This window comes from Bos indicus, chromosome 3 (assembly GCF_029378745.1).
Source record: "Bos indicus isolate NIAB-ARS_2022 breed Sahiwal x Tharparkar chromosome 3, NIAB-ARS_B.indTharparkar_mat_pri_1.0, whole genome shotgun sequence".
Lineage (NCBI taxonomy): Eukaryota > Metazoa > Chordata > Mammalia > Artiodactyla > Bovidae > Bos > Bos indicus.
This window is the reverse complement of record NC_091762.1, coordinates 118,729,810-118,752,513: the sequence shown is the minus strand read 5'-3', so window position 1 is coordinate 118,752,513 and position 22,704 is coordinate 118,729,810. Positions and strand designations below refer to the sequence as shown.

The window sequence follows — 22,704 nt, the reverse complement described above, 5'->3', positions numbered from 1 at the left end:
CCTGGGACTACGCCAGTCCCGCGGGGGCTGCATGCAGTGCCGAGGGCCTGGGCTGGTGAGAGGATCAGGAACGGGGGACGGGGTCCCCGCAGCCGCCCCTTTGCCCGGGCCCTGCCATCTCCCTCCCCTGGGCTCACCTTGTGCCGTGCTGGCCTGCACTCCAGGGGTATGGGGGGAGCTGGGCGTCGCCGGCCTTCCTGCTCCACGGACTGCCTTACTCGGGGGTTTTGTTTAAGCTGTTGTGAAAACACTATCTGGGTGTGTTCTCTAATGGTCAGAGGTGGGGCGGGGCCCTTGGGATTGACAACAGCTGACCCACCTTTAGGGTCTTAACCATGCAGAGTCATTTTCTTTTTATTAATGTTTCTCTGTGAGAGAGACATACTAAAAAATGCCGTTTTGCATGCCACTTTGGGGACTTCCTGGACCTTTTCAGCCCATCAAGGCCCAGGTTAAGCTTCCTGATAAAGGGGAGATGGGAAGCGAGCAGCCCGACGACTCCTTGGGTCCAGAGAGCCTCAGCTTTCCGGCCTTGCCTGGGGGCACGGGGTGCCCGGGTCACTCTTTCTTGTCCCAGGGTGTTCGTGGCTTCCCGTCTTGAGAGGTGCACACGGGTCTCATTCTGTCAGCCGCCGACACGCTCAGGATGTCCGTCCTTGCCCCCAGCTTGGGTCACGCGCGGGAAAGCCTGCCCACGCTCTGGGGTGGATCGCTGCAGCCTCGCTTTGTCTGCCCCCTGTTTCTGCCTCGTGGCCAGCTTTCTTGGGCTCCAGTGTCCAGGCGCGTCCCCGCTGAGTGCTCCGGGCTGGGTCAGGGCACTGGGCCGTGCACCTGCCTTCCAGCTGCAGCGCTGGCAGCCTTGGGGAGCACGTGGGGCAGAAAGGAGTCAGTTGTCATGGGTTATCCCGCGGCCTTTCAGTGGTCTGACTGGAAAGCGAACATTTCTCTGTGGCGTCACCGTGGACTGTGTGCGTGTTGAGGACTTCGCTGTGATTTTCAGAGAAGTTAGGCGCTGAGGCACCTGTTCTGGCTGGGTGGTTAAGAAACTGGGCCTTGTCCCGACCCCCAGCCCCTGACCCTGAGCTGGCCCCTGGCCTTGCCTCCATCACATCTGTTCCCGCTCTGGCTCCATCTCCCAACAGCCAGTTTCATTCTTTTGGGATCCCAGCTCAGGACAGAGGAGTTTGCTCATGAACACTCAAGCCTCAGAGTTGCAGTGTGAGTGACGGGTCTGCTTAGCGAGGCTCAGAGCAGTGCAGGATCTCAGGAAGGCGGGCCCCAGGAGGCTGCTGGGGGAGCAGCTGGGGGTGGTGGGCACCAGAAGTAGGCGTGTGTTCCTGGGCATTGGCAGCCCGGCCAGAAACCGGCGAAATCAGTGGGCGAGACACGTTAATGTGAATACAAAACGCAGGTAACGTGGGTGTGTTTTGAAGCAGGATGCATGCTTTACCTGATTTCTTAGGTAAAATAGAAGCTGTTACCTGAAGCTCCCACCTGCAGTGGGCTGGCTTCTCCTGGCCTCCCATTGCCAGGAGCTCAGGGGACGAGCCAGGGAGACCCTCTGCCATGGCCCTCTGTGCCCAAGGGCCCTGTGGTGGTGGGGCTGTCCAGTCCCTGGGGGGCCGTCTAGGTCACTACCGGGTGGCCCTGCAGCTCTGGGGTCAGAGAGGCGGGGAGTAGAGAGGGTTTCTCTTGCAGGGCCTCAGAGTGTTTTACTGAAGCATTTCCAGTATCATTAATATTGGGCTTCCCTGGTGGCTCAGTCAGTAAAGAATTCGGCTACAATGCAGGAGACCTAGGTTCGATCCCTGGGTCAGGAAGAGCCCCCTGGAGAAGGGAATGGCAACCCACTCCAGGATTCCTGCCTGGAGAATCCCATGAGCAGAAAAGCCTGATGGGCTAGTGTCCATGGGATCACAAAGAGTCGGGCACGACTGAGCAGCCAATATTAAAGGAACAAAACTGGGAGAAGAGATCAGCGATATAAACAAGCAGTCACTGTAACTGGGAAAATACTAATGATTTAATTTGCATACGTGGCCGAAGCATTTTTTTATGACTGCCTCGATAATAAAAGATGGGCTGACGATCACATTGAAGCAAATAAAGAAATCCATTAATTCTCCTATTCCTTTTCTAAAATAAATGGTACTCCCGGCTCTCACAGTGACAGTTTAATGATTGGGGTGCCTAATTTTAATCCGTTACGTGGGTGCATGCCCCGCCGAGCTTGGGAACCCAGCTCCCGTTGGTGTGGTCGTGTGCGGTGAAGAGTACAGAGATCCGGGGGACCTCGGGTGAGATCAGAGCCTGGCAGCCCTCTGCCCGCTCCCTGCCCTGCGGGAGCGCCGGCCTCAGCGGGCAGAGCCTGTGTGCACGATGCTCTGGGTGGTGGCCTCAGGGAGGCGGTTTCTCGCCCCAAGACGATTTGGAGGTCTCCAGAGCCAAGGTTGAGAAGCCCTCCCATCGAGTGCAGAATATACCATTTCCTTAAGCGTGAAGGCAAACGGCACTGCATTTGGTTCAAGGCGGATTTGGTTCTACAGCACAGTCATGTGACTTGAAAGAGTAATCTTGAAACCACTTGGGGACAAGTTACATACGTCATTTACCAGGTTGGGGTGAGGAACTGAGGTCAGCTTGCAGTTATATTTTTCTGCATGTGAATAAAATGCACCTTTATTCTCTCCTTTTCATTTCTTTTGAATTTGAAAAATGGGTTTCAATTCCCCAGACCTTACATTTTCCTAGCTAAAGCGTGTTTTGCATGCAGATGCAGTTAGATAACAAAGAGGCATGTTTGTGTTGTAGTGACTACATTAAAAAAAGATATTGCTGAATTTTAAATTGTATTTTTAGAACATGCTAAACCAAAGCGCGAGGGTCATTTGTCTCCTGCTGCAGCTCAGCTGGCTTCATGTTTTCATTGTAATGATTGAGAAAGGCCGTTCGGGAAGGCCACGCCCCTGCTCTTAATTCTTAGGATCTGCTGCTTTCATCAGGAGTGTGCGTGTCTGTCACCTGCTCAGGTGACCGCTCTGTTGCCACAGGTATTTTTCACGCTGTGTTTGCTGGGTGAGGGGGTTTTAGTCGCGTTTGGTCACTTTGTCGAGTTGTCGGGACACAGGCGTTTGTTCGCTCTGTCACATCCTGGAGGTTATGCTGAAGAGGGGCCTCTGATGAGCAGTGAGTAGCACTGTGTGCTGAGAAGTTCAGATTCGCACATTTCCTTAGTTTCTGAAACGGGATTGCAAGGCCAAGTGGAGAATGGCGCTCAGCAGGCATCCGTGAAGTTGGGGACCAAGAAGGGAAATCGTCCATGTTGTGAAGAGATCAGGCAGTTCACTGGGTGTGTGTGGATCTGAGGAAAGAAGGGAGCAGGACACAGCCGTTAACGGCAGGAGACGGGAACAGACAGCAGCCACCGGGGCCCGAGACAACAGAAGGTCCTGCTTCCAGTAGACCCCGAGCCTCGTTATCTGTATTGTAATATGTAAATATAGAGAGAGCTCATTGTGATATATTCACATCTAAATGACATACCCACAGGAACCTCGACCATAAAAGGCCAGAAAGTGGGTGGTGCCCCAGTTCCTGGAAATGCCCATCCCTTCTTGAAGACGGAATGTTCCTCCCACTTGTCATCCTGTGACGTCCACCCAGCCCATAAACACCAACCCCCCACGCTAGGGGCCCTCTCACACTTTCCAAGGTGACCCCGTGCCTCCGGCTGCCTCTGGACTTCTGAGAAGGTCTATGCTGTCTGTGGAGCGTGCATCTCTGTAAATAAGCCTGCTTTCCTCACTCTTGAGTTCTTTCCTGCATGAGGCAAGGACCCTCACTTGGCAGCCCGTCCCAGGAATCACTCAGTACCTGGGACACGACCATCCTCTTGTGCCCCATTTTCCCCCTGCAGCGTCTTTTTTGGCGACCATGAAGGGACCCCAAAGGGCATAATCCGATCCCCCTATTGGGCGAGGGCTCCCCTCAGCGCAGGGCGGCTGGGGCTTGTACTGAGCTGTGTCATCTGTTTGACTCGGGGTCTAGCTCTCCCTTCGTCCGTCTCTGAAGAGTTCCAGCCCTGGGACTCTGGTTGCCTTTCTTCCACTGACTGTTGTTCCTTTCCTTGACTAATCCAAGGGGCCTCCTCAGGCTCACGAAACAGGCAGATTTTGGGGTGCCCACAAGGACCCCACTGTTGCTTTTCCCAGTTTTGGTTGCTTAATTAAATACTTTTCTGCTGAATTCCAGGAGTCAGGGTTTTTACAGATCAGTCCAATTGTCCCATCTCCTGAATTGCCATTGAATTTTTCTCCATGGCACTCCCTTGAGGGGGTCCACCCACGAAGGTCCCTGCAGCACACTCCCTTAGATTTTTTGAATATCAGGGAGAGCGTTGGGACAAATGGCCACTATCTGCCCAGGATCCATCAGACCCTTGTCTTGTGGCATCTTAACCAAAATGGGGAAGACCCGTACATCCAAATGTTCACAAACCTGCCCCACAGTCCAGGTCTAAAGACCTCCTGCTGGGTGTGCCTGGCTCACACCCCCTGGAAGGTTCTTTCTTTCCCAGCAGGAGCCTGGTGTTTTAGACAATCCCTTTATGAGACCACCTCCCCAAGGTCCGCCACTGGGAACTGATGCCAGCCACAGTTCTGAGAGGCTGACAGTCTGCTGGACTGTCTACCCCTAACGTCACACCCGGGGAGCTGGAGATCCCAGACCCCTGAGAATCAGCTCATGGACTTGGCCTTTGGAGCGTTCAATGATAGAGATAAGGTGAAGAAGCAGGACGATTCAGGGACAACAGCAAAAGTCAGCATTACTGGTGGCAGCCCTAACGCCTGCACCATCTCAGGCTTACCATCCGTACAGAAGCCCATGGTGGGGACAGGGTCCATGAAGCCTGGATCAGAGCCACTGTCTTTGCAAGAAAGGGTCAGTCTGTTTTAAGTGCGGCCAAGAGGCCACTGGAAGGACGAATGCCCCCATGTGGGAAAAGTCCGTCTGGACCCTGCCCAGTACACACAACAGGGCTATGGCAGAAACTCAGCCTCCATGTGCCAGAGCCGCGCTGAAGTTTGGAGACCGTGTTTTGGATGAAGTAGAAAAGAATAGCTTTATTGCTTCGCCAGGCAGAGGGGACATAGCAGGCTCCTGCCCTGAAAAGCTGTGTGTCCCAACCCGGGAGGATGTGGTGAGGAGTTTCCAGCAGCGGCTCAGGGCAGGGCTGCTGATAACGTAAGGATGAGGGCAGGGCCTGCATCCCTTTAATCTGGCTTCAGGGGGTCCTGATGAGCCTCTCAGGGATATCAAACTGTGATTTTTTTTCCTCTGGAATGAAAAATACTAACGTCTTCCATTTGTCAGGGTTTTTAGTTCTGTAAAAAGCTCAAAGACACTGTGATGTGTATTCCGTGAGGCAGAGTCAGGACCCCGCCCCAGGCTGCACTGTTTCTTGGCCGTCCCTCCCTTGTCTCTGCATTCTCTCCTGTCCCTGATGAGCAGCTGTTTGAATCTGCTCTTTGGAGCTCAGGGAAGGTCAGAGACGAGTCTGTTCCCTACAAACAAGAGACGGACGTGGGAACCCCACAGGGCTCTGCTTGGTTTCTGGGGCCACTGGAAGCAGCGCATTCCCCAGTCCCAAGGGGGACTCAGGGCCCCCAAGCCAGTGATGGCCGAGAGGATCAGAGACTGACGGGCCCAGGACCTTCCCTGGCTCCCAAAGGACACCTGGTCTTTTCTCCAGTGGAGCCTCAGATGACCCTCGACAGACAGGTGGGACAGTTATTTCCTTACTAGATACGTGGTTGCCCGCTCCTCGCTGGCTGGTATCCTGGGGCCCTTGTTCCCCGAGTCCTGTATAATAATGGAGATGGAGGGAAGACCCCAAGCCAAGTGATTGACCCTGCCCTGCCCCCAACCCCCACCCCCCGCTCCTTTTGGGAGACTTTACCAAGGAAAATGGTTGCCCTTGGTCAGGGGAACCTCTTGGTCCTAAGCCAGAGGAGGTCTCCATTCTACCCCATCTACATTTTTAAACCGTTTCACAGAGCTGGAACTAAAGGTCACTTTCTTCTGCTTGCCCCCTGCACCCAGACTCCCAGAATCTCTTTGGCTTTGAGTGGACGAATCCAGACAGTCATGAACAGCAGGAATGCCCACACGCTGTGTGCTTATAAAATTGAGGTTGAGATGGAAATGGAATGGACAACAAAGTTCGGCTAAAACTGTCAGGCTGCCTTTAGAGATGGGACCATCTGAGGCTGTAGGCAAGCCTCTTAGCTCACAGGCCACACTTCTTAGATCCAGAGAGGACCCTCGGAAGCGTTTATGAGCAGATTACTGAAGTGGGGGGCCACTATCTGACAGAACTGGCCAGAGTTGAGACTCGGAGCCTGTAGGAATTTGGGGGGAGGCCTTCTCCCTAAGCTAAATGACAGTCAGCGAGACTTGCCAACAGAGCTGCGTGGCTGTGTCTGTCCTTTGATAATCATTGAGATAAACCACCCAGTTTCCTTTGAGGAAACAAAAACGGTCCTTGTTTTAAAAATCTAGGCCATACCAGACAGATGGGTGGCTCCTGAAATAATCCAAAGCCCACCAATTCTTTTACCACTCCTAAGACCTCCCCTATTTATTTTCAGAGACTAGTAAGTACTAAAAAAAAAAAAAAAATTCCTGGCTTTAGAGGAGGAGGTGATCTGAGGAGGTGATCCAAGGAGGAACTAGCATTTCTCCTATGCTTTTGAGATGCCAATACTCCAACCACTTTCCTCCAGGATCCCTTATTTCCCCTAGCCTTTTAAAGCTCACATGTCAGGAAAGGGGGTAGGTGATTTGGAACTGGACTTGTTCAAGAAGAATAGGAATCCTAAGTACCTTTTCCATAAATAGTAGTAAAAAGAGTTTAGTCGTCTAGACAGATGAGCATGATTCGTTTCACCTGCCTGAAGCCCAGTTTGAATCCAGCTCCTTGTAACGGATAGACTGTACATTGTTGTACGTGAATCACGACAAACATGATCACGGCAGGAGGAAAGGGCAAACTGTCCCGTATACTTGCCGTGAGCACCCCATGGACTGTATAAAAGGCCCAAAAGATGAGTCCCCTCAGGCCTGAAGGTGTCCAGTATGCCACTGGGGAGGAGCAGAGGAGAATTACCAAGAGCCCAGAGTGAATGAAGCGGCTGGGCCAAAGCGGATACGATGCTCAGCTGTGGTTGTGTCTGGCAATAAAAGTAAAATCCGATGCTGCAAAGAACAGTATTGTTTAGGAACCTGGAATGTTAGGTCCACGAATCAAGGTAAACTGGACCTGGTCAAGCAGGAGATGATAAGAATAAACATCGACATCCTAGGAATCAGCGAATCAAAATAGACTGGAATGGGCGAAATTCAGATGACCATTGTATCTACTACTGTGGGCAAAAATACCATAGAAGAAATGGAGTAACTCTCATAATCAACCAAAGAGTCCAAAATACAGTACTTGGGTGCAACCTCAAAAATGACAGAATGATCTCTCTTCATTTCCAAGGCAAGCCATTCAACATCACAGTAATCCAAGTCTGTGCCCCAACCACCAATGCTGAAGAAGCTGAGGTAGATCAGTTCTATGAAGACCTTGAAGACCTCCTAGAACTAACACCTAAAAAAGATGTTTTATTCATCACTGGAGATTGGAATGCAAAAGTAGGAAGTCAGGATTATACCTGGAGTAACAGGCAAGTTTGACCTTGGAGAACAAAGGGAAGCAGGGCAAAGGTTCACTGAATTCTGCCAGGAGAACACACTAGTCTTAGAAAGACCCCTTTTCAACAACACAAGAGACAACTTTACACGGGACATCACCAAATGGTTAGTACTGAAACCAAATTGATTACGTTCTTTGTAGCCAGAGATAGAGAAAGCAAAAACAAGACCTGGAGCTGACTTGTGGCTCAGATCATCAGCTTCTCATAGCAAAATTCAGGCTTAAACTAAAGAAAACCAGGAAAAACACTAGGCCAGCCAGGTATGACTTCCATCAAATCCCCTATGAATTCACAGTAGAGGAGACAAATAGACTCAAGGGGCTAGGTCTAGTTAACAGTGTGGGTGAAGGATGATGGGCAGAGCTCTGTAATATTGTGCAGAAGGCCACAAACAAGACCATCCCAAAGAAAGAGAAAAGCAAGAAAGCAAAGTGGTTGTCTGAGGAGGCTTTACAAATAGCAGAAGAGTGAAGAGAAGCAAAAAGCAAGGGAGAGAGGGAAAACTACTTCCAGTTAAACACAGAGTTCCAAAGAGTATCTAGGAGAGACAAGAAGGCCTTCAGTGAACAGTGCTTAATAATGTAAGAAAGTAACAAAAGGGGAAGACTGGAGATCTCATCAGTAAAATTTGAAATATCAAGGGAGCATTCCGCCCAAAGATGGGCACAATAAAGGATAAAAATGATAGAGACCTAGTAGACGCTGAAGAGATCAAGAGGAGATGGAAAGAATACATGGAAGAGCTGTATAACAAAGATCTTAATAAACCGCATTAGTACAATGGTGTGGTTAGTCACCCAGAGTCAGACATCCTGGAGTGCGAAGTCAGATGGTCCTTAAGAAGCAGTGCTATTAATAAAGTTAGTGGATGTGATGAAATTCCAGTGGAACTATTCAAATCCCTAAAGAATGGTGCCATCGAGGTTTTGCGTTCATTATGTCAGCAAATCTGGAAGCCCAGCAGCGGCCACAGTACTAGAAAAGGTCAATCCTCCTCCCAATTCCCACGAAGGGTAGTACCAGAGAATGTGATAACCACAGAACAGTCGCACTCATTTCCCATGCTGGTAAGGTCACGCTTGCATGCTAGGCTTCAGCATTATGTGAACCAAGAACTTCCAGATGTCCAAGCTGGGTTTAGAAAAGGAAGAGAAACTAGAGATCAAATTGCCGACTTTCGCTGATTATAGAGACAGCAAGGGAATTTCAGAAAAACATCTTATCTCTGTTTCATCAACCACACTAAAGCCTTTGACTGTGTGGGTGATGACAAAGTCTGGAAAGCTCTTAGAGAGATGGGAATACCAGACCATCTTACCTGTCTCCTGAGAAACCTGTATGCGGGTCAAGAAGCAACCGTTAGAACACTGTATGGAAAAACTGACTGGTTCAAGATACAGAAAGGAGTCTGACAGGGCTGTCTCCCGTCAACCTGTTTGTTTAATCTATATGCTGAGCACATAATGAGCAATGCTGGGCTGGATGAGTTACAAGCTGGAATCAAGAGAGGCAGGAGAAACATCAACAACCTCAGATATGCTGATGATACCATGGTAATGGCAGAAAGCGAAGAGGAACTAAAGAGCCTCTTGATGAGGGTGAAGGAGAGTGAAAGAGCCAGCTTAAGACTAAATATTGAAAAAACTAAGACCATGGTATCGGGCCCCATTACTTCATGGCAAACAGAAGGGGAAAAGGTGGAAGTAGTGACAGATTTCCTCTTCTTGGGCTCCAGAATCACTGTGGACGGTGACTGCAGCCATGAAACCAGGAGACGATGGCTTCTTGGCAGGAAAGCGATGACAAACCCAGGTAGTGTGCTGAAAAGCAGAGACATCACTCTGCTGACAAAGGTCCATATAGTCAAGGCTGTGGTCTGCCCAGTGGTCACGTGTGGTTGTGAGAGCTGGACTATAAAGAAAGCTGAGCACCAAAGAATTGATGCCTTTGGACTGTGGTGCTGGAGAAGACTCCTGAAAGTCCCTTGGATGGCAAGGAGATCAAACCAGTCAATCTTGAGGGAGATCAACCCTGAGTATTCACTGGAAAGACTGATGCTGAAGTTGAAGCTCCAGTATTTTGGTCATCTGATGGAACAGACGACTCACTGGAAAAGTCCCTGATGCTGGGAAGGATTGAGGGCAGAAGGAGAAGAGGGTGCCAGGGGATGAGATGGCTGGCTGGCTGGCATCACCGATGCAATGAACATGAACTTAGGCAAACTCCAGGAAGTGCTGAGGGACAGGGAGGCCTGGCCTGCTGCCGTCCACGGGGTCGCTAAGAGTCAGACACGACTGGGCGACTGAATCAACAGCAACCTGAATTGTGGCTGAAGTTTTGGAATGGGAACTATGAGGCCTCTATGTTTTGTGTGTTTATACGAATCTATATGTGTGTTGTCCATGTGTGGTACTGCCAAAACTAATTCATAAAAGGGCTCCAGTTAATTGGAATAGAGAAATTAAGAGCTTATAGAAATACTCAGAAATAAAAAAAAAATCTGGCCAGAATGCATTTCAGGTTCACACAACCTGGGAAATACTCAGTACTGAATTGATACCTGGTACTGAAGGGAGCTTAAGCTTGTGGTTTGATTCATATAGACATGTCTTTATGAGTCATCAGTGTTAAGAACACTTCTGTTATACCTAGGTTTGAAAAAAAGTGAAAGTGTTGGCCGCTTAGTTGTGTCCGACTCTTTGCAACCCCTGGGCTCCTCTGTCCATGGAATTCTCCAGGCAAGAGTACCTAGGTTTATTAGAAGTGTAGTAAGGCCTTATTATATCTGTTGCAAATTTGTCAGCAAGGAAAGTAAGTAACTCGTAAGTAAAAAACAAAAAAACATTTAAAGAAAGTAAATGTAAATGAGATAAGGTTTAGGTAAACTCTGTAGAAATAATTGTTTTGGGACTGTCGGTCTAAAATAGTCTCTCTATATTTTGGTAACTTAAAACTTGACTAAATTAAATGGGGAGAACTCACTGACTATCTGGGTCATTTCAGATAGGATATGTATTAGAGTATTAGTTCCTGGGTGGGTGGTGGGGGGGTGGCGTCTAAATTCACTTACTTTGCCTTAGGAGAGGAAGACTAAAACCTAAGTTTTCCAGCCAGGAAATATGGACATGACAGTTTACAGTTACTTTCTGCTCATCAGTTTTGCTGGAGGTAAGGTCGTTAAGGGTAAAATGATATAATGTCATTAAGCGAACGTGGGAAAAGTGAAAGTGAAAGTCACTCAGTCATGTCTGACTCTTTACAACCCTGTGAACTATACAGTCCATGGAATTATCCAGGCCAGCATACTGGAGTGGGTAGCCTTTCCCTTCTCCAGGGGATCTTCCCAACCCAGGGATTGAACCCAGGTCTCCTGCATTGCAGGCGGATTCTTTACCAGCTGAGCCACAAGGGAAGCCCAAGAATACTGGAGTGGGTAGCCTATCCCTTCTCCAGGATGTCTTCCCGACCCAGGAATTGAACCAGGGTCTCCTGCACTGCAGACGGATTTTTTTTTTTTTTTTTTACCAACTGAGCTATCAGGGAATTAAAGCTAGTAAAAAAGAAGAACCATTTCAGTGCGTCGGGAAACTAAGGTGTGAATTTCAGTGAAAGAAGATGAGGAATGGAACGCATTTGTTAAAGGGAAAGAAATTGCCAGTCTTTTGTCCTGGAGCTGGTTGTTTCAGAATGGGAAAAAATTAGGGACAAATAATATGGATACAGATAGTTGTAGAAGGTTCATGGAAGAGAGGCCCTGAGATATTAAATTAACTAGCATTATTTAATATGTTAAATTACATGGGAAGCATTGTCAAAGGAGTGATAAGCCTCTGATTACACCCTGGGTCGATGTTATTCATAGCGATAGACTTCTGTAGAATTTATGTGAAGTTTCCATAAGGTTGAGTCATAATTCTGGCAGTTCTTGCCAAGTTTCTCCATCAGTTACAGCGTCGGCCGTCAGATGTTTAACCTGCCTTTTAAGTCTCCTGTCATTTATAGACCTTTACTGTTGGGCTCTGATGCTGCTGCACAGGAGCCCCGTGAAGACCCCTAGGAAGGCTCTGGAAGCACTTACGAGAGTTCCACACCAAGATGACGTCTGTGAGGACTCCAGCCCATACTGCTGCCCAGACTTAAAGCCAGATGCCCTCCTGCCCCCGGGGCCGCCAGGGGAGGCACTCAGAGAGTTTTTACTCCCTGACAGGCAGGGTCACCCCCACTCAGCCCCCGGAGAAGCCGTGGTGAAGATGGACCCTTGTCCCTCTGCTTCTCACGGTCGTGGGACTCAAGCCTCTGAGGCAGGAGTGGGACCGGGAGGAAGCGGGCAGGACACAGCTTCACAAAAGGATGCAGCGCTGAGAGCAGCAGGGCGCAGCAGCTGGCTCCAGCCAGCTCAGCCCAGGGTTGCAGGCCATTGTGTCTCCAGGAGACCCAAACCTCAGTACCTGTTCACTGTAATACCTTAGCATCTAAATGACGCACCTACAAGGGCAGCTGCTCTGGAAGGCCAGAAAGTGGGTGGTGCCCCAGTTCCAGGAAATCTCCACCCCTTCTTCAAGACAGTTAGAATATCCCTCCCTCTTGTCATCCCCTGAAATTGCCCAGCCCGTGAACCTGAATCACCCCACACTCTGTCCCTTTCTAAGATGACCCAGTGCCCTGGGGCCGCCTCTCGCCTTCTGGGATGGCTCACACTCTGCTTATGGAGCGTGCTTCTCCCTAAATAAACCTGCTTCCTCTCACTGCCTTGCTTTTGCTTGCTTTCCTGCGTGAAGCTAAGGACCCTCGCTTGGAGGCTCATCCCAGGGGCTCGCTTGACCCTGCTCTGGGAACAACCGCCCTCTCGCAGCCCCATTTTTTCCCTGCACCACGTCCAGCTTTAAAAAAAAAAATTATTAATTGTGGTACTTAGCATTTAACATAAACTTTAGCATCCTAACCATTTCTAAATGTATATAGGTCACTGGTGTTAGGTGAATTCACCGGGTCATACAGAAGTTCTCTAGAACCTTATCTTGCAAAACTGCAGCTCTGTACCTGTTAAGCATCAGTTCTGTTAGATTTTTAAAAAGACGTGTGGTTCCTACTCTAACATTTGCCAGCTCTAAAGGAAAAGATGGTGAGAGACAAATATATATACAGTAACTATATGTATATGGAACTATATAAAATATAAGACGTGCAATTAATATATATTGCTTTACACATTCTACATGAGGTTAATATTAAGTGAAAACACTGAGTATATGTGCACATGTGTGTGTATGTACACAGGAGCACGTGCATAGGAGCCTTGTCAAACCCCCTTTACGAGGAGCCTTTGGGGACTGTCTCTGTGAGGGTCACTGTAGCGCATCCCCCCTTATTACCGTGGTCCATCTTCTTGGGCCTGATCCTGTCATCCTCTCCCCTCAGTGACCCGGGTGCCAGCACCAGCCAGGCCTATGCTGGGTCCAGGGCCCCACGTCCCACCCTCCCTCTTCACCGCGACTGCCCAGAGAAGCAGGCGCGCCCCCGGCCGGGGCTGAAGCCCTGGGTCTGGGCCCTCCCCCGGGTTCCCACACCCGATGCCACACGGCCAGGCCCATCGGTGCCTTGGTTCAGGACAGACTCCTGTCCACCCCCATCCCTCAGACAACACCGCTGTGGAGGCTCCCGGGGTCCCGGGGAGGCAGTGGCCAAGCGGCCCCTCAGCTGGCGGGCGCCCCAAGGAAGGGTGGCACCCGGCCGGGGTTCAGCCCGGTGCTTGGGTGGGCCCCACGGTCTCCCATGGGTGCAGAGCAGAAGGGTGTGGGTGGCTGGGACTGGAGTTCGGGGCCTATGGGGAGGCCTGGAGGTGAGCAGTGCCCTGCGGACATGTGGCATCTGAGTTCCCGGCCCGATGGTCACCAACAGGGCAGATGTCACGGTGCTTTCTCCTCTCGCAATCGCAGCCTGCTTGTCTGCTGGCGCTCACGCACCTCCAGCGAGGCCCCAGGGCTGCAGGAGGCCCCGTGGCCAGGCCGGCCCCCGGTCCCCACTGCTGACCTCCCCGCCCGCCCCCTAGCAGTTGTGCAGCCCCTTCACTCCAGCGGGGCGGCCCCCCTTCCTTCCCGAGGCCCAGCCTTCCTCTGGGCTCGCCTCTCCCCTCAGCTCAGCCCTCCCTGGGGGACACCTGCCCCCTGGGGCCCCCTGTCCCGATGACGATACTTCCTCCTTACAGTGCTGTCCATCCCTGGGCCCGGGGGGCCTGCTCCAAGCTGCCCTCCCGCCCTGCGGCTCTGGGTCCCACGCCGCACCTTCTCTTAATCTGCAATGTGGGGTCGTTTTCCTTCGGGATGAAAGAGGGAAAAAAATGGTTCCTGGGACGCCGGACAGACGTTGGAAGTCTGCAGAGAGGTCTGTCTCCTATTCATTTCTGGAAGGCAGTTTACCCAAGGAGGCCAAGGAGAGGGTGGGCCACAGGTGAACCTTTGGGTGAAGAGCGGGGTCTGGGGACAAGGTGGGGTGGCTGAGAGCAGCCCAGTCAGCATCCCGCTGTGAGCGGCCCCTCGCCCCCAGGCTCCCAGGGCTCCCCCGGCCCCCAGCATCCCTGGCTGCCCCCCAACCCCGCCCTGACTGCCCTGGCTGCCTCCCAGCCCTCATCACCCCGACATGCCGTGTCTGCTTGTCTGTCTCCTTCCGAGGCCCAGTGCACCGCTTACCCCGGACGCCTTCCCTTCGCTGGATGGCCTGGCTGGGCTGGGGGCCGCTCAGATCTGCACTCCAGGGCCCCCCATGTGCCCCGGGTGCGGGCCGGGCCAGGCCGGGGCGTCGGGAGCTGGGTGTCTCTCGGTTTCCCCTGCGGCTGCCTCTGTGTCTCACTCTCTCCTTCCTGCCTTTCTTGAAACTCAAGGAGAGTTTGGACACCGGTCAGTTTGATCTCTGCCCAGGTCAGTGTCTGGAGGAAGGCGGAGGTCCTGGAGAGGGGCAGCGTTGGGCCGGTGTGGGGGATGGCATCCGCTTCCGGGCTCAGCGGGGGCGGTGGAGGGGGGACGCCAGGGCCTCCGTCTCGGGGCCCAGACCTGCCGGCCTGCGCGTGGGTCGTATCAGTGAGGTGTGCCCGAGGGTGCTGGGTGCCCTTGTCGCCCTGGCCGCTGTGCCGAGGACAGGCGTCACCAGCTGGACGTGCTGCCTGTCCTGCACCTCCCTGGGCAGCAGGGCTCTGGGCTCCCTGCCTGCTCACCTCGGGGCCGAGGGGGTTTGTCTCCTCTGGGTCACACTGGGGATGCTTGGGGTTGCTGAGGGCAGGACCCCTGGGGCCCGCCTTCCTTGCTGGAGGTGACAGAGATGTGTAGGTCCTGCCAGTGACTGGGAGGGCCTTGCGGCTGGGTGCAGCCAGCTGGATGGGGTGCTGTGTTTGGGGTGGATGGTGCTTCTGGAACCGACGGCACATGGACTCATGCAATGGGGAGGACCACGGACGCCTGGACACACGGCAGAGGCAGCGGGCGTAGGTGGGCGGGTCTGTCTGGTGACGTTTTCCTGGGCTCGTGTCGATGACGTTTTCAGAGGCGACTTAGGTCAGTGACAAGGTCACGGACAGAGCCAGAGAGGGTGTTGTTTGGAGGCACCGCCAGCCCCGAAATGGCCGTCACCGCGGCCGTGGGGCAGCCAGGGCATCCGGGGAGGAGGTGCGGGCCTGTCCCGGGGCCCGTGTGTCCATCCGCGCCTCTTGGTGTCCGGGCCCAGCGGCTGGGTGTCAGGGGCAGCAGGGGGCAGCCTCTGTCCAGAGTGGGCCGACTCGGAGTCACCTCCCCCGTCAGTAAAGACCCACCTCCTCTGAAAAGCCACGTGTGTGCCGCACAGGTGTTTTCTCTCTGTCGTGCTGCAGCCCCCTCGATTGCCGGGAGTGTCTTTGCCTGGGGCTTATTCGTGATTGTGATTCGTGATTGTACAGCAGCGTAGGGTTTCTTTGCCCTCTGCTGGGTCTTCACTCTGCTTCACTTGTAGCTGACGAAGTTTTGTGCGTGTAACCTGTGTACATGCTGAAATGATTCCCATGATCAGGTTGATTAACATGAGCGTCCCCTCATGCATTACCTTCTCACCGAGTCACCTTCTTCCCGTGTGGGGACGCTGCTCACAGTTAATCTCAGCGCACTGCCAGTGCTCAGCGTGGTGTGATTGACCAAGGTCGCCACCCGGCACGTCGGACGTGCGCTCATCTGTCTCAGGACTGGAGATGTCGTCACTACGCCCCTTCCTGCTGCTCATGTTGATTCTCTGCTGTCCTGGGTCTTCGTTGCTCTGCACAGGTTTCTCTAGGCGAGCAGGGCTGTGCGGTGTGCAGGCTTCTCTTGATGGCGGTTCTCTTGCTGCGGTTTCCAGGCTCTGGAGCACAGTCGCAGCAGCTGTGGCACACGGGCTTAGCTGCCCTGTGGCATGTGGAATCTTTCTGGAGCAGGGACCGAACCCGTGTCCCCCGCCTTGGCAGGTGGACTCTTACAACCACACCATCAGGGAAGTCCTTCCCTGCTCTTTTCTTAACTAACCCTCTCTCATGTCTGGCCACTCAGGCTGTATCTGGGGACACATGGAGCTGAGAAGCATCAGGGTCTGAGGCAAGCGAAGTCATCAGGAGGGCCCTGGACAGGACCCGTCTGCTCTCTGTCAGGTCCGTGACTGATGGGCGTTCATCGCCTCTGGCTGGCCACCGAGCGCAGTGGCCAGGAGGTCACAGATCTGGGCCTGGCTGGGGAGGCCCACGTCACTTACCACAGCAGACACACACCTTAGGGCCAGCATCTCCTGACTGTCACAGCGACAGGCCCTGTCTAGAAGGTTCGCCGAGGGGGCCGTGACCAGACGTGCCTTGTTTGGGGCAGAAGGAGCATTTAGAACTCGGGAGCCAGTGCAGCAGGCAGCGGGTCCACTGTTGCTGATGAGAAGCGCTGAACCGCCCAGTTCTCACTCACGTTCACGGTCTCTCGTGTGACGTGGTTCCCTCTGAAGCTGCAGGAGCTTCTCTTCACACTGGTGTTCTGACATTTTATAACGTGGGGCTTAGATTTATCCTGGTTGGTACACAGGGCACTCCTTCTTTCTTATTGTGGGTTAATTTGCAGGGGAGTTTTCTTCTCCTTCCCTCATCACCGTCATCATTCACCACCATCCCCACCATTATCTCATCATCACCAGCATCACCACTGTCACCACCACCACCATCATGACCATCACGACCACCACCACCATCAGTATCATCACCAGCATCACCACCAGCATCACCACCATCACCATCACCACCACCATCACCACCATCACCATCATGACCATCACCACCATCATCAGTATCATCACCATTATCACCACCATCACCACCATCACCATCATGACCATCACCACCAGCATCACCATCATGACCATCACGACCACCACCATCATCAGTATCATCACCATCACCACCACCATCACCATCATGACCATCACCACCACCACCACCATCACCATCATGACCATCATCACCAGCATCACCACCATCACCATCACCACCACCATCACCACCATCACCGTCATGACCATTACCACCACCATCATCAGTATCATCACCATTATCACCACCATCATCAGCATCACCATCATCACCAGCATCACCACCAGCATCACCACCATCACCATCACCACCACCATCACCACCATCACCACCATCACCATCATGACCATCATCACCAGCATCACCACCAGCATCACCACCATCACCACCACCATCACCACCATCACCATCATGACCATCACCACCACCATCATCAGTATCATCACCACCACCATCACCACCACCACCATCATGACCATCATCACCAGCATCACTATCATCACCAGCATCACCACCATCACCATCACCACCACCATCACCATCATGACCATCACCACCACCACCACCATCACCATCATGACCATCATCACCAGCATCACCACCACCATCACCATCATGACCATCATCACCAGCATCACCACCACCATCACCACCATCACCATCATGACCATCACCACCACCATCATCAGTATCATCACCATTATCACCACCATCACCATCACCACCACCATCACCACCATCACCATCATGACCATCACGACCACCATCACCACCACCATCGCCACCACCATCCCCACCATTATCTCATTATCACCAGCATCACCACTGTCACCACCATCACCATCATGACCATCATCACCACCATCACCATCACCACCACCATCACCACCATCACCATCATGACCATCACCACCTCCATCATCAGTATCATCACCATTATCACCACCATCAACACCATCACCATCATCACCAGCATCACCACCAGCATCACCACCATCACCATCATGACCATCACGACCACCATCATCGGTATCATCACCATTATCACCACCATCACCATCATGACCACCACCATCATCAGTATCATCACCACCACCACCACCATCACTACCACCACCATCATGACCATCATCACCAGCATCACCACCATCACCATCATGACCATCACGACCATCATCACCACCACCATCACCACCATCACCATTATCACCACCATCACCATCACCACCACCGCCGTCGTCACTGTCGTCATTTCCTCGCTCCCCTCTGTCTCTGTTGCCCGTTGGTGGAGTTCCCGTGACTCCATCCAGGGCACCAGCTTTGTCCTCTGAGGTTTACTCGGCTGGGAACCCCCCACCCCGTTCCTCTGTGGGTTTCTTATCTTGGTGCTTGCCTGCTTGAAGTCCCAGCACTCTCCTTGTGGCCCGGCCACCCCTGCTGGCGTTTTCAGGGCCGTGTTTTGCCCCTGGTGTGCATTCTCTGTGTCACTTGTTACAGGGGCTCCAATTACCTTGGTGTCTTCTGGGGTCAATGTTTCTATTTATCTTGGTCGTATTTTTTTCTTATTTCAACTTTTCCTTAAATGGCCGGTGAATTGCCTGTTCATGTTTAAAGAAGATGAAGGGAAGGTGAATTCCAGCAGGATTCAGGGTGTCAATATAAAAAGCAGAGCCGTAGGAATCTGCAGTGACAGTCACCTCCTCGCTGGGCCCAGGGTCCCCAGAAGCTTCAGAGGACACCTCTGACAGTTTAAAATTTAGGACTTTTTATTGGATAAAGATACCATCAACAAAGTCCAGGAGTCAATGAGAGGTTTGGGGAAAACGTGTGTAACATTTGACAGCTAAAGAAGAATGTTTCTGTTCTCCAGAGGCTTCTTAGAAATTGGAGAGACAGACAAGTTAGGAAGTGAACACGGCTCACTGGCAAAGAATCTGCCCACCTGTGCAGGAGACACGGGCTCGAGTCCTGGTCTGGGAAGATCCCGCAGGCTGTGGAGCAGCCAAGCCCGTGCACCACATCTCCTGAGTCTGCACTCCAGAGCCCAGGAGCTGTGACGACTGAAGCCCGAGCGCGGCTGAGAGCCCATGCCCTGCAACAAGAGAGCGGCCCCCGCTCTGCGCAGCTGGAGAAACACCTGAGCAGCAGTGAAGACCCAGCACAGCCAAGAATAAATGCATAAAATTATATATATATATACACATAACTTAAAAGAACAGTGAACACAGACTGGGCAGCACAGAGAACACATCACAGTGAAGAGATGGTCAGATGCCCCGTCAGCAGCATGAGGAGATATAGGTGGCGGCGACTCTGCTTTTCAGCCAGAGCGGAGAGAGACATGACGTCTGCAGCAGGCGGGACTGTGGGGCGGCGGTGACTTTGGGTGGAGCAGGTGTGAGCGGTGGCTCGGCTCTGAAAGACGTCCTGCGGCTGCGTCCTGAGATGGGAGACACGTTGTCCCCAACTCAGCGTCCTCCCCCAAGGAGCCTGGGCACCCGCAGGTAAGGATATTTGTACTGAGCCGTCTGGCAGTGACACCTGCGGAAGGAAGCCTGCGCCCCTGAGTAGGGCGGTGACGGGCCAGATTTTGGTACACCCACACGATGGATGGGACGTCCCAAGAAGTACTGTCGAGGGAGAGAAGCAAGACACTGAGAAGTCTGTGTTGATAAAATCTCACTTTTGTAAGGCAGAGCGTGAACACCTGGGGTTTGCGTGTGTGGGTATGTGTGTGCATCTCTGTGTGTAAATCTGTGTGTGTAAGAAAACGGAGAAAAGTATGGACCGTACCCACACAGAGATGACCTGCTGTGGCTGGTGGTGGAGAGGGGAGGAAAAAGAAGGAAAAAAGACAAGGGCTCCAAAGACGGAGCGTGCAGACACCCTCCATTTATGTGCACCGAACGCGCGCGTGTACATGTAAACGACGAGGAGGGGAGACGCAGCACAGCTCCTGCAGACAGGGCCGGCCCTGAGGTCACAGGGTGGTGCTGGGGCGGTGGGGTGAGAGGGGAGCCCGCGGGGGAGTTTGCGGGCCCATTTGCAGGATGATGGAAGTCCTTGCATGTCTCCGCTGCATCGATGCACTTTGTGAAGGAAGGACAAGGATGAAGGGTGGCTTCCTGGGGGATGAGAGGCCCGGGGGTCGGAGTAGACCCTTGAGTCCCTGCTCGCTCCAGGCCTCTGGGATAGCCTCAGGCCTTTAGTGGAACCTTGGGGACATGGGACCGCCGGTGCCTCCCCTCCCCCGGGGATTCTTCACGGTCCTGGGTTTGCACTGCTTTTCTCCCTTGACCCCCACTTAGTGAGACCAGGCGGGGAACCGCACAGGGGCTTAGCACCCCGTCCTGATGCGGAATGCCCTGGGCGCTCTGGCCATGGCAGTGTCTGGCCTGCGCCTGCCTGCCCCCTGCCCCATCTGACTTCTCTGTTCATGAGTCAGATCTCCAGCCGCCTGCCTGACTGCTGGAAACTTTTCCTCTAAAATTATTTTATTCAGCAGCTCAGGAAACAAGTGTTGTTTTATCTGGACGCTTTATCCATTTGGATGCTTAATCTAAAGTTTGTTTTTGTGGCTAATTATCAATCAACAGACACGGCCGTGTGGAGAAGCGATCCAGGGTGCTGGGAGGCTGCCTCCTTCAGGGGAGAGGGTAGATGCTGTCATGCTGCTGACGGTGTGTGCACACGCGTGTGCGAAGGATGACACAGTGCCCGTCCCCTTTGTCCTCTCGGGGTTAGACCTTCTGGCCTCTCCAGAACAGGCGGAAGGAGTCAGGGCTGATGGAATCCTAGCCCTCTGCTCACCACAGAGCCTAATTTCACAGTTAGTGAAGTTCCTGTTCAAGTATAGAGCCTATTGGGGTTTTCCAGGTGGTACTGGTGGTAAAGAGACTGCCTGCCAATGCAGAAGGCGTAAGAGAGGCGGGTTTGATCCTGGGTCGGGAAGATCCCCTGCAGAAGAGCATGACAGCCCACTGCAGTATTCTTGCATGGAGAATCCCATGGACAGAGGCGCCCAGCAGGCCACGGTCCATAGCGCTGCAAAGAGTAGGACATGACTGAAGCAACGCTGCACACATAGAGCCTGTTACGCAACTAAAATATAAAACTGTCCCAACAGATTATGGGAAAACATCTTGTCTTTGACTGTGTGACCGTCCATCATCAAATGTCACTCTTACAAAACACAGTTGCTCAACCTTACGGCCCGTATTTCATGAAGGGTGTCTGGTGAACAAAACGATGCTTATTTAAGAAGCTGGCTATGGATAAATAGGGCTCAGAAAACTCATACGGTCAACAGTTTGTTTTCTGACTGAAACTTAATCTTAATTCAAATTAAGTTTACTATTTAATTTAAAAATATTTGAATTAAAATTATCCCACCATACGCTTTTCTGTCTGACAGCCTGGCTTGGGGCCTCCTGGGACTTGCCACAGTTTGAATCCCCCCTCCCCCTGACACCCGTATTTGTGTTACAGACTCGAACTCGTGCATCCTGTGCGGTCTCTGTGAGCTTTTGCTGTTTCCAGACGAGGTAATTTGGTAAATATTTCCCGAGTACACAGTGGTTGTGAGTACAGTAGCAGGAGCCTGCTGTATTGGGAGAGTACGGTAGCCCAGAAAGCCAGTGTCCTGCTGGCACTGCAGGTGAAATAGACCGGCCCAGTAGGTATGATTCCGAGTCTTTCTTCCGTGCAAGATGACCTCCGAGTGCTTGATTCCCTGTCTCTGTTTAGCAGCCCAAAGCGTTAGGTGGGTGAATTTCTGCCCATTCATGGAGTTTGCACTTGGATCAGGAAACAAAACATTACCCACACCCCTTGGTTCTTCCTTCCACACCCAAGGGTCCCTTGTGCTGGCTTCTGACAGCACAGGTCATTTGACCTGCTTTGGCCTTTCACGCCGTGGAGTCACGCACTGTGCACTCCCGTGCCTGCTCTCCCCCAGCCGCAGAGCTCATCTGTGCTGCTGCCCTGAGGTGCGCTTTGCTTGGTCTTGTTGCTGGAGTGTGTTCTCTGGAGGACTGTATTTTGATTCACAGTTTATTTACTCTACTGCTGATGGACACATGGCAGGTTTCCAGTTTTCACCGACCGCAGACGATGCTCCTGCGTCGCCCGTGCGTGGCTGGGGAGCCCGCGTGTGCCTCTGAGGGTGTGTCTGTGTGGTATCGCCCGTGCGTGGCTGGGGAGCCCGCGTGAGCCTCTGAGGGTGTGTCTGTGTGGTATCGCTCGTGCGTGGCTGGGGAGCCCGCGTGAGCCTCACAGGCCGGTTGAGCATCACTTCCCCACAGCTGTTTTCTCCCGCCCACTCTCGAGGCAGCACCTGAGAGGTTTGGTCGCTCCACCCTCGCCGGTGCCGAGTTCTGCTCTTCTTTTATATTTTAGCCTTTCGTGGGATCCTGTTGTGGGTTTGATTTGCATTTCCTTAGTATTGCAGTTGCTGAGAACCTCTTCCTGTGATGACTGACCTTTTGGAACTCTCTTCTGTAGAGATGCCTGTTCATAGCTTTTGCCCATTTTTTATTTGGGTTGCTTGCCTTTTCTTTATGATTAGTGAATTACTTATTTTGGACTCTGACCCTTTGTTGGATGTACTGG

At 52.5% G+C, this 22,704-nt stretch overlaps 1 protein-coding gene across 7 annotated transcripts in view; it reads left to right on the top strand.

Moving 5' to 3' along the window:
• Nucleotides 1–22,704, top strand: part of HDAC4 (histone deacetylase 4) — a 298,724-nt gene that overhangs the window by 13,511 nt on the left and 262,509 nt on the right. Inside the window, exon 1 of one of the 7 annotated variants that reach the window (XM_070787002.1) lies at nt 18,548–19,598. The exons of the other annotated variants lie outside the window; for them this stretch is intronic. The gene's annotated coding sequence lies outside the window, so the exon portion shown is untranslated. Of the gene's footprint in view, nt 1–18,547; nt 19,599–22,704 lie in introns of those variants that run through there. 7 annotated transcript variants of the gene reach the window in all.